This window comes from Schistocerca serialis, chromosome 1 (assembly GCF_023864345.2).
Source record: "Schistocerca serialis cubense isolate TAMUIC-IGC-003099 chromosome 1, iqSchSeri2.2, whole genome shotgun sequence".
Classification (NCBI taxonomy): Eukaryota; Metazoa; Arthropoda; class Insecta; order Orthoptera; family Acrididae; genus Schistocerca; species Schistocerca serialis.
In genome coordinates this window covers 995,022,846-995,034,504 of record NC_064638.1, presented here as the reverse complement: position 1 = coordinate 995,034,504, position 11,659 = coordinate 995,022,846, and positions in this window count along the sequence as shown.

Below are 11,659 nucleotides of genomic sequence, written 5' to 3'. Positions count from 1 at the left end.
GCGGTATCTATCTTACCCCTAGTGAGATAGGCCTCTACATCCTTACATTTGTCCTCTAGCCATCCCTGCTTAGCCATTTTGCACTTCCTGTCGATCTCATTTTTGAGACGTTTGTATTCCTTTTTGCCTGTTTCACTTACTGCATTTTTATATTTTCTCCTTTCATCAATTAAATTCAATATTTCTTCTGTTACCCAAGGATTTCTACTAGCCCTCGTCTTTTTACCTACTTGATCCTCTGCTGCCTTCACTACTTCATCCCTCAAAGCTACCCATTCTTCTTCTTCTGTATTTATTTCCCCCATTCCTGTCAATTGCTACCTTATGCTCTCCCTGAATCTCTGTACAACCTCTGGTTCTTTTAGTTTATCCAGGTCCCATCTCCTTAAATTCCCATCTTTTTGCAGTTTCTTCAGTTTTAATCTACAGGTCATAACCAATAGATTGTGGTCAGAGTCCACATCTGCCCCTGGAAATATCTTACAATTTAAAACCTGGTTCCTAAATCTCTGTCTTACCATTATATAATCTATCTGATACCTTTTAGTATCTCCAGGGTTCTTCCATGTATACAACCTTCTTTCATGATTCTTAAACCAAGTGTTAGTTATGATTATGTTGTGCTCTGTGCAAAATTCTACCAGGCGGCTTCCTCTTTCATTTCTGTCCCCCAATCCATATTCACCTACTATGTTTCCTTCTCTCCCTTTTCCTACACTCGTATTCCAGTCACCCATGACTATTAATTTTCGTCTCCCTTCACAATCTGAATAATTTCTTTTATCTCATCATACATTTCTTCAATTTCTTCGTCATCTGCAGAGCTAGTTGGCATATAAACTTGTACTACTGTAGTCGGTGTGGGTTTCGTATCTATCTTGGCCACAATAATGCGTTCACTATGCTGTTTGTAGTAGCTTACCCGCATTCCTATTTTCCTATTCATTATTAAACCGACTCCTGCATTACCCCTATTTGATTTTGTGTTTATAACCCTGTAGTCACCTGACCAGAAGTCTTGTTCCTCCTGCCACCGAACTTCACTAAATCCCACTATATCTAACTTCAACCTATCCATTTCCCTTTTTAAATTTTCTAACCTACCTGCCCGATTAAGGGATCTGACATTCCACGCTCCGATCCGTAGAACGCCAGTTTTCTTTCTCCTGATAACGACATCCTCTTGAGTAGTCCCCGCCCGGAGATCCGAATGGGGGACTATTTTACCTCCGGAATATTTTACCCAAGAGGATGCCATCATCATGTAATCATACAGTAAAGCTGCATGCCCTCGGGAAAAATTACGGCTGTAGTTTCCCCTTGCTTTCAGCCGTTCGCAGTACCGGCACGGCAATGCCGTTTTGGTTATTGTTACAAGGCCAGATCAGTCAATCATCCAGACTGTTGCCCTTGCAACTACTGAAAAGGCTGCTGCCCCTCTTCAGGAACCACACGTTTGTCTGGCCTCTCAACAGATACCCCTCCATTGTGGTTGCACCTACGGTACGGCTACCTGTATCGCTGAGGCACGCAAGCCTCCCCACCAACGGCAAGGTCCATGGTTCATGGGGGGGGGGCAATTGATCCTAAAATCCTAAATAACGAAAAGTGTGAGGTCATCCACATGACTGCTAAAAGGAATCCGTTAAACATCGGTTACACGTTAAATCAGTCAAATCTAAAGGCCGTAAATTCACCTAAATACCTAATAATTACAATTACGAACAACTTAAATTGGAAGTAACACATAGAAAATGTTGTGGGGAAGGCTGACCAAAGACTGTGTTTTATTGGCAGGACACTTAGAAAATGTAACAGGCCTGCTAAGGAGACTGCCTACACTACGCTTGTCCGTCCTCTTTTAGAATACTGCTGCGCGGTGTGCGATCCTTACCAGATGGGACTGACGGAGTACATCGAAAAAACCTCCCCCACCAAACTCGCAGAAACCTCCTCCCCTTTTTGATGTGTTGTGTTCAGGAAGAGGGGTTGATTATCTTAACCAGGGAGACGTGAATCCTCAGCAGCTTACTCGATTCAAGATCGCGTACGAACAAGTTGACTGGAGCCAATGCTCGGGGTACTAACTTACTAGAATAGCCCTTCCCGCCTTTCTGATCAACACTGGAGGGTGCACTAAAACCTGTGTAGGTACATGGTGAAAGACGCCCGGATATGGTAAAGTTAAAACTTATTTTTAAAAAAATGAAACAGCGATCGACCATAAGCGTCGGCAAAGACATTAATTATGAATGCGCAGTAAGGCGCAGACAAATGAAAAACAAAAATTCATCATTCATTTTTCTTTGTACATGATTTTGTTTTTACTCTCTCTCGTATGTGGAAGGATAGTTAAGATGTATTGCTTGAAGTATGAAGTATTACGAGTGTTATGTATAATATGTGAATATGGATAAGAGAATACTTAACAACAGTATTAAGTATTTTTATAAAAGTGAAGTGGAGCCAAGTAAGGAGGATTTTCTTCATTTTTTGACACGCATTGATGTCCTTGAAGTCGGCTGCCTGCATCTACAATTGAAATGTAAAAGAGGATGTCCGAATAGCCTAAATTCGTACAAGCAGAACATTTTTAATTATGTAATTGTATTATCCTTTAAATTTTTTCCATTCATATATGTATTTTTTATTATTATAACGCAAACCCGGTCACCTACCTTACCCCTACATTCTCTACGCCCCTGATATAACTATCAGCCAACCTCTGATGGGCCCGCTGAATATTTCGACACGACTTCCTCCAGTTCTCCTCCAGAACCTTAGCGTAAGTACACTCCGAGAGCAAATCGTTAACTGACCACATGTTAGCCAGAGGTGAATTAACTTAAGACAGTAAGAGTCCCTTTCAAATTTCAGTTAACACATTATGAAAAATATGGTTGAGGATAGCAGGGGGTAGTTGTGATGTGGCAGATAACCTGCTCAAAACAAAATCTCCTAAGCCCTTAGATTTAAACCTGGGGCATTATCGTTGACCAAATACCTCAAGTGGGCCAAAGATGGAAATTATCCCCAAGAGACGTCGAATAGTAATAGGAGCTGTAACACCAAGGCCTGGGATTAAACAGCAGAAGCGTGAGATGGAGTCCTTCACTATGAGTACAGAAGCGTGAGAAGGAGTCTTTCACTATGAGTAAAATACCAGTTACGACCGCGAGTGCATGGCAAAGGACCAATATTATCGATGAACCACTTATTCATGGGATAAGTTTCCCTAGTGGGCTGCAGAAGACCTTTACCAGGACTTGAATATAGTTTGGCTCTTTTAACGACTTCACATTCACTCACCAACCGCCAGATATCCGACTTCACATTCACTCACCAACCGCCAGATATCCTTCTACAAGGAAGCCCAAGAAACAAGGTGCTAAATATTAACAATAGTCCTGTGAACACCTAGGTGCCCTCTAACCACTGTACGATGAAAGTACACAGGCTGGACGAGCTGAATGGACAAACAGAACCGGAAACTACCTGACCCTGCCCCGTGACAATAGACCAGGCCTTTATGCTTGAGATGACTTGCCACCTGTTCCTATTCAGTAGTTAATGTTAATCGCCTTAATCCTGCGATCACTGTCCTTTCTTTGCCTGAGGTCCCCAGACAGTTCTGAGACTTTGGATAGTGTTCTGCCTACACAATACTCTGGACTGGAATACTTCTCTGAATTCTGAACCCCAACCTCAGACATATGCTTCAAGGCATTGGCCACCTGATTTTCGGTGCCACGGATATGCTTCATATTGAATTGGGAAGCCGAAATCCGAACAACCCAGCGAGCTATATGACCCGTCTTACATGGGCGCACCAACACCCAACTGAAGGCTTAATTGTAAGTTTCAAGTAAAAATTCGCTGTGCTCAAAGTAAAACCTAAACTTTTATAAAGCGAAAAGCACCGCTAGCCCCTCCCATTCGAAGAAAGGATACTTAACCTCCGCTGGGAACAACGCATAGGCCACCGGTCTATGTTCTCCTTCCTGCTCTTGGAGGAGGACTGCCGCTACCCCCCTAGTAGCGACGTCAGTTTGGACTACATAGGGCAACTCGAAGTTTGGGATAGCCACGAGGGGAAGGTTATTAAGAGCTTGCTTAATAGCTTCGAATGATACCTGGTGAGTTTGATCCCAACAGAAATTAACTCCTTTCCTGAGTAATTCATTAAGAGAGGAGGCCAATTGTATGGGGTTAGGCACATATTTGCAGAAGTAGTTGGCCATCCCAACGAATCTGCCGACCCCAGTTTTTTATTAACAAAAGGGGGAGATTTTCGCAGATCCTTCGTAGGTTCTTGATGTATCCTAACCCCTTTGGCAGAGACTACGTAGCGTAGAAAGGAAATCTGACGGCGGGCGAAGGTACACTTAGAAGGTTTCACTGTCAAACCTGTCTCCCTGAATCTAGCACTGCTTCCAAATGCTGAAAGTGTTCCTCAAAGATGGGGCTATAGATAACAACGTCATCAAAATAGTTGTATACACACCTAAATTTAAGTCGTCGAGCACCCAATCCAGTAACCTAGATAAAACAGCCGCCCTTGTCGACAGACCAAACAGTACTCTGTTAAATTCGAATAGATTCCAACCAGTACAGAAGGCAGTTATGTCCTTGGAATCCTTTGACAGTGGAATTTGGTAATAGGTTTGGTTCAAATGCACAACGGTGAAATACTTTGCTCCAGATAACCACGTAAAACAATGATGAATATTAGGCAAAGGCACAGATTCCAAGATAACCTTTTCGTTCATCGACCTGTAATCAACTACCGGTCGGAACTCACCCTACTGTCCTTATGAACCATGAACAGCGGTGACGCGTAGGGAGACGTAGGATAGAACATTAGGTAGGCCTTCAGATTACTGAATAAATATGAAACAACTGCCTCCAAGGAGACACTATCCAGGCTCATTCTTTCGGGAATTCATGTAAGCAAACAGCTATGCCACCAGTCAGAGTTTTGTCATCAAGCTCAAAATTCGTGTCCAGAATCACAGCACTACAGCCACTCCACCAAATTACAGAAGTTAAAGAACGTCACTAAGTAGTGGAAAAACGACCAGCGCGGACGACGATCCCCTTTAACCCAACGCAAACGCCCGTGATGACTGGGTGTTGTGTGATGTCCTTAGGTTAGTTAGGTTTAAGTAGTTCTAAGTTCTAGGGGACTGATGACCATAGATGTTCACTCCCATAGTGCTCAGAGCCATTTTGAACCCAACGCAAACACCTATGGGCCTCTTGTCCTGTAAAGCGATGGGGCCCCCTCCTGTCAGTTCTGGCCGTCGTGTCCTAACTCACGCTGCCATTTCTGTCCAGCCAGAACCTCTCCACCATACTCTCTCACATCGATCACTTCGTCTGCGCTGATCACGCCCTCTCGCCGTCATCGTCGCTGAAATCGAGCTGCCGCCGCGAGGCCGGCGCCTCCACCAGAACGAGAACATCTCAGAAGTGAACAAACAAAGGACAGAAGGACCCCAGGATTTCAAAGGAAGCTGAGCCACACGGCCCAAGAACTAACGACACTGCAACATACCGACACAACTAAAACGACTATGACATTCCAAACAGTCCTACTCCGATACATTTTCCTTCTTGTCCCTCATTGTTGAATCAAGAAGGTCCCACAGTTTTCCTGCCAGTTCGCTACCGCAGCGTCTCCAAGCGGCTGGCCTGTATAAACAGTGCGAAATGATTGTACTTTGTGCAAAGTGTTAATGAAGTGCAGAAGGACATTTGAAATAAAAGTGCCGTCATATCTTGGACTTCTTTTAGCACTATACATTGCAGGGGCTGTCCGAAATATCACTTCTTAGATTTCCAAAGGATGCTGAGAAGAATGTGAATAGTTATAGGAATTTTTAAAACGTTTCATTCTAGCATACTTACACCTTTAGGCTTGCCAAATAATGTTTACTATTTCTACTCAATCTTACTGTCATCAAAACTTTGAGTCTTAATGACACTGGCAAAATCTTTACCGCCTTTCTTTGATATTACTATTGAGTAAACGTCTGAACACTTTTCGCATGCAAATTAGGTTGTCAGTCGACAACTTTTTCAATCCATACCTAATGAAATACTAGTACTTAGTTTCGTATTCAGTTTCATTACAAAAGGAAACATATAAACGCATTCCTTCCCCATGAACCATGGACCTTGCCGTTGGTGGGGAGGCTTGCGTGCCTCAGCGATACAGATGGCCGTACCGTAGGTGCGACCACAACGGAGGGGTATCTGTTGGGAGGCCAGACAAATGTGTGGTTCCTGAAGAGGGGCAGCAGCCTTTTCAGTAGTTGCAGGGGCAACAGTCTGGATGGTTGACTAATCTGGCCTTGTAACACTAACCAAAACGGCCTTGCTGTGCTGGTACTGCGAACGGCTGAAACCAAGGGGAAACTACAGCCGTAATTTTTCCCGAGGGCATGCAACTTTACTGTAGGTTAAATGATGATGGCGTCCTCTTGGGTAAAATATTCCGGAGGTAAAATAGTTCCCCATTCGGATCTCCGGGCGGGGACTACTCAGGAGGACATCGTTATCAGGAGAAAAAAAACTGGCGTTCTACGGATCGGAGCGTGGAATGTCAGATCCCTTAATCGGGCAGGTAGGTTAGAAAATTTAAAAAGGGAAATGGATAGGTTAAAGTTAGATATAGTGGGAATTAGTGAAGTTCGGTGGCAAGAGGAACAAGACTTTTGGTCAGGTGAATACAGGATTATAAATACAAAATCAAATAGGGGTAATGCAGGAGTCGGTTTAATAATGAATAAAAAAATACGAGTGCGCGTAAGCTACTACAAACAGCATAGTGAACGCATTATTGTGGCCAACATAGACACGAAACCCACGCCTACTACAGTAGTACAAGTTTATATGCCAACTAGCTCTGCAGATGATGAAGAAATTGATGAAATGTATGATGCGATAAAAGAAATTATTCAGATTGTGAAGGGAGACGAAAATTTAATAGTCATAGGTGACTGGAATTCGAGTGTAGGAAAAGGGAGAGAAAGAAACATAGTAGGTGAATATGGATTGGGGGGACGAAATGAAAGAGGAAGCCGTCTGGTAGAATTTTGCACAGAGCATAACTTAATCATAGCTAACACTTGGTTCAAGAATCATAAAAGAAGGTTGTATACATGGAAGAATCCTGGAGATACTAAAAGGTATCAGATAGATTATATAATGGTAAGACAGAGATTTAGGAACCAGGTTTTAAATTGTAAGACATTTCCAGGGGCAGATGTGGACTCTGACCACAATCTATTGGTTATGAACTGTAGATTAAAACTGAAGAAACTGCAAATAGGTGGGAATTTAAGGAGATGGGACGTGGATAAACTTACTAAACCAGAGGTTGTACAGAGTTTCAGGGAGAGCATAAGGGAACAATTGACAGGAATGGGGGAAAGAAATACAGTAGAAGAAGAATAGGTAGCTCTGAGGGATGAAGTAGTGAAGGCAGCAGAGGATCAAGTAGGTAAAAAGACGACAGGACAGGAAGTGCAAAATGGCTAAGCAGGAATGGCTAGAGGACAAATGTAAGGATGTAGAGGCTTATCTCACTAGGGGTAAGATAGATACTGCCTACAGGAAAAATAAGGAGACCTTTGGAGAAAAGAGAACCACTTGCATGTTTATCAAGAACTCAGATGGAAACCCAGTTCTAAGCAAAGAAAGGAAAGCAGAAAGGTGGAAGGAGTATATAGAGGGTCTATACAAGGGCGATGTACATGAGGACAATATTATGGAAATGGAAGAGGATCTAGATGAAGATGAAATGGGAGATACGATAATTCGTGAAGAGTTTGACAGAGTACTGAACGACCTGAGTCGAAACAAGGCCCCAGGAGTAGACAACATTCCATTAGAACTACTGACGGCCTTGGGAGAGCCAGTCCTGACAAAACTCTACCATCTGGTGAGGAAGATGTATGAGACAGGCGAAATACCCTCAGACATCAAGAAGAATATAATAATTCCAATCCCAAAGAAAGCAGGTGTTGACAGATGTGAAAATTACCGAACTATCAGTTTAATAAGTCACAGCTGCAAAATACTAACACGAATTCTTTACAGACGAATGGAAAAATTGGTAGAAGCCGACCTCGGAGAAGATGAGTTTGGATTCCATAGAAATATTGGAACACAAGAGGGAATACTGACCTTACGATTTATCTTAGAAGAAAGATTAAGGAAAGGCAAACCTACGTTTCTAGCATTTGTAGACTTAGAGAAACCTTTTGACAATGTTGACTGGAATACTCTCTTTCATATTCTGAAGGTGGCAGGGGTAAAATACAGGGAGCGAAAGGCTATTTACAATTTGTACAGAAAACAGATGGCAATTATAAGAGTCGAGGGACATGAAAGGGAAGCAGTGGTTGGGAAGGGAGTGAGACAGGGTTATGGCCTCTCCCCTATGTTATTCAATCTGTATATTGAGCAAGCAGTAAAGGAAACAAAAGAAAAATTCGGTGTAGGTATTAAAATCCATGGAGAAGAAATAAAAACTTTGAGGTTCGCCGATGACATTGTAATTCTGTCAGAGACAGCAGAGGACCTGGAAGAGCAGTTGAACGGAATGGACAGTGTCTTGAAAGGAGGGTATAAAATGAACATCAACAAAAGCAAAACGAGGATAATGGAATGTAGTCGAATGAAGTCGGTTGACGCTGAGGGAATTAGATTAGGAAATGAGACACTTAAAGTAGTAAAGGAGTTTTGCTATTTGGGGAGCAAAATAACTGATGATGGTCTAAGTAGAGAGGATATAAAATGTAGACTGACGATGGCAAGGAAAGCGTTTCTGTAGAAGAGAAACTTGTTAACATCGAGTATAGATTTAAGTGTCAGAAAGTTGTTTCTGAAAGTATTTGTATGGAGTGTAGCCACGTATGGAAGTGAGACATGGACGATAATTAGTTTGGACTAGAAGAGAATAGAAGCTTTCGAAATGTGGTGCTACAGAAGAATGCTGGAAATTAGATGGGTAGATCACATAACAAATGAGGAGGTATTGAATAGAACTGGGGAGAAGAGGAGTTTGTGGCACAACTTGACAAGAAGGCACCGGTTGGTAGGACATATTCTGAGGCATCAAGGGATCAGAAATTTAGCATTGGAAAGCAGCGTGGAGGGTAAAAATCGTAGAGGGAGACCAAGAGATGAATACGCGAAGCAGATTCAGAAGGATGTAGGTTGCAGTAGGTACTGGGATATGAAGCAGCTTGCACAGGATAGGGTAGCGTGGAGAGCTGCATCAAACCAGTCTCAGGACTGAAGACCACAACAACAACAACAAGAAAGTTCATGAGAGCAAGGAAGTGTTTTGGGTCGCATTAGACTACATTATGCAAGTATAAACGAAGAGTAAAAGTGTCTAGTGGATACTGGTGATATAAAAGTGTTTTGCGGTACAATTCGCATGTGTTGAGTTTTTTCCCACCGAGTAATCTGTTATTTTCCCCTCCCTAGAAGGGGAATTAGGGAAGTAAAGGATTGTTGATATTTATTAGGAACAGAAAATTAGCACAACAATGAGAATGTAGCGGTGGCATACAGCCGAGAGTGAACAGAAATTGCGTTTTTCGTTACTTAAGATAACTCGTGCTAGGTGTAATTTAATAAATGGACATAGGCTAAATAAGAAGAATGCGCCACAGCTGGACTTGTAGGAGGACTAAATGTCACAGATGGGAACAGAATCTCCAAGACACACGCATTTTGATACCTAGAAGCAGAACAGATAAATATGATAGGTTCTGGTAGGGGTAGAAGAAAGAACAAGGACAGATGGGCGTTTAGAAGAAGAATTAGTAGCCAGTTTCCAAGAATGTAGAAGTTGTGTCTAGTTGTGACTGTTATAATGAGTCTAAAATCAGAAAAGAAATTCGCGAAGCAAACTACAATCGGCGCAATGCATGAGGAAGTACGTGTCAGGTATGTGTATATCCTCATAAATAGCTCCTTTTAAACTTAAGCATGCCAGGTTTCAATTCACTTCTCGTGTATTATTTTCACTTATAGAGTTTAGTTCCTGTTTGACAGAATGTTCCTGGTACCGGGGATTCCCGTTATATTTGATTCGCTGTTGAAGTAACCAGTTTTAGAAGCTGAAAATCGGATTAATGCATGAATGTAATAATTATATTTTATTGACATTGAAGAGCCAAAGAAACTGGTATACCTGCCTTACATCGCATAGGGCTCCCGTGGGCAACACGACCTGGCATGGTCTCGACTAATGTCTGAAGTAGTTCTGGAGGGAATAGACACCATGAATGCTGCAGGGCTGTCCATAAATCCGTAAGAGTACGATTGTGTTCAGATCTCTGCCGAACAGCATGTTGCAAGGCATCCCAGATATGCTCAATAATGTTCATGTCTGGGGAGTTTGGTGGCCAGCGGAAGTGTTTAAACTCATAAGAGTGTTTCTGGAACCACTCTCTAGCAATTCTGGACATGCGGGGGTCGCAATGTCCTGCCGGAAATGCCCAAGTCCGTCTGTCTGCACAATGGACATGAATGGATGCAGATGACCAGACAGGATGCCTACGTACATGTCACCTGCCAGAGTCGTATCTAGACGTATCAGGGGTCTCATATCACTCCAACTGCACACGCCACACACCATTACTTGGCCTGCACCAGCTTGAACAGTCCACTGCTGACATGCAGGGTCGATGGCTTCATGAGGTTGTCTCCATACCGGTATACGTCCATCCATTCGATACAATTTGAAACGAGACTCGTCCGATCGGGTAACATGTTTCCAGTCATCGACAATCCAATGTCGGTGTTGACGGGTGCAGGCGAGGCGTAAGGCTTTGTGTCGTGCAGTCATCTAGGGTACACGAGTGGGCTTTCGGCTCCGAAAGGCCATATCGACGACGTTTCTTTGAATGGTTCGCACGCTGACACTTGTCGATGGCCCAGCATTGAAATCTGCAGAAATTTGTGGAAGGTTTGCACTTCTGTCACGTTGAACGATTCTATTCAGTCGTCGCTGATCCCGTTCTTGCAGGATCTATGTCCGGCCACAGCGATGTACACTCACTTCGTCACTACCTCGGAGATGCTGTGTCCCGTCGCTAATGCGCCGACTATAATACCACGTTCAAACTTACGTATATCTTGATAACCTGCCATTGTAGCAGCATAACCGATCTAACAACTGCTCCAGACAGTTGTTGTCATATAGGCCGACCGCAGCGCCGTATTCTGTCTGATTTCGTATCTGCAGCTCTGTTTTTCTGGTGGAACGTTGAGGGATGCGTACCCCTAAACTTTTTCGTCGACAAAGTAATTTTTTTACGATGTTGAGAACTTGGAAGAGTGCCAAAGATTTATTTCAATGACGTAAATTTTTTATTTCACTTTTTCGTGTTGCTAATCGCAATACGAACGATACCAGTGCAGTTTTTGGTGGGAAAAGCGATGTCATTGACTGTTTCAAGCATTTTGAAGCTACAGCAACCGTTCTCGGCAACTGAATCACTGGCAGCCAGCTCGATAAGCATGTAGTGCCCTCGCCCGCTAATAGTGGACGATGGTAGTGCCAAACGGATATGCGTACGCTCAAACGCCGAGCTACCGATAGATGTCTCTACGGTCCCGCTATCATGATGAT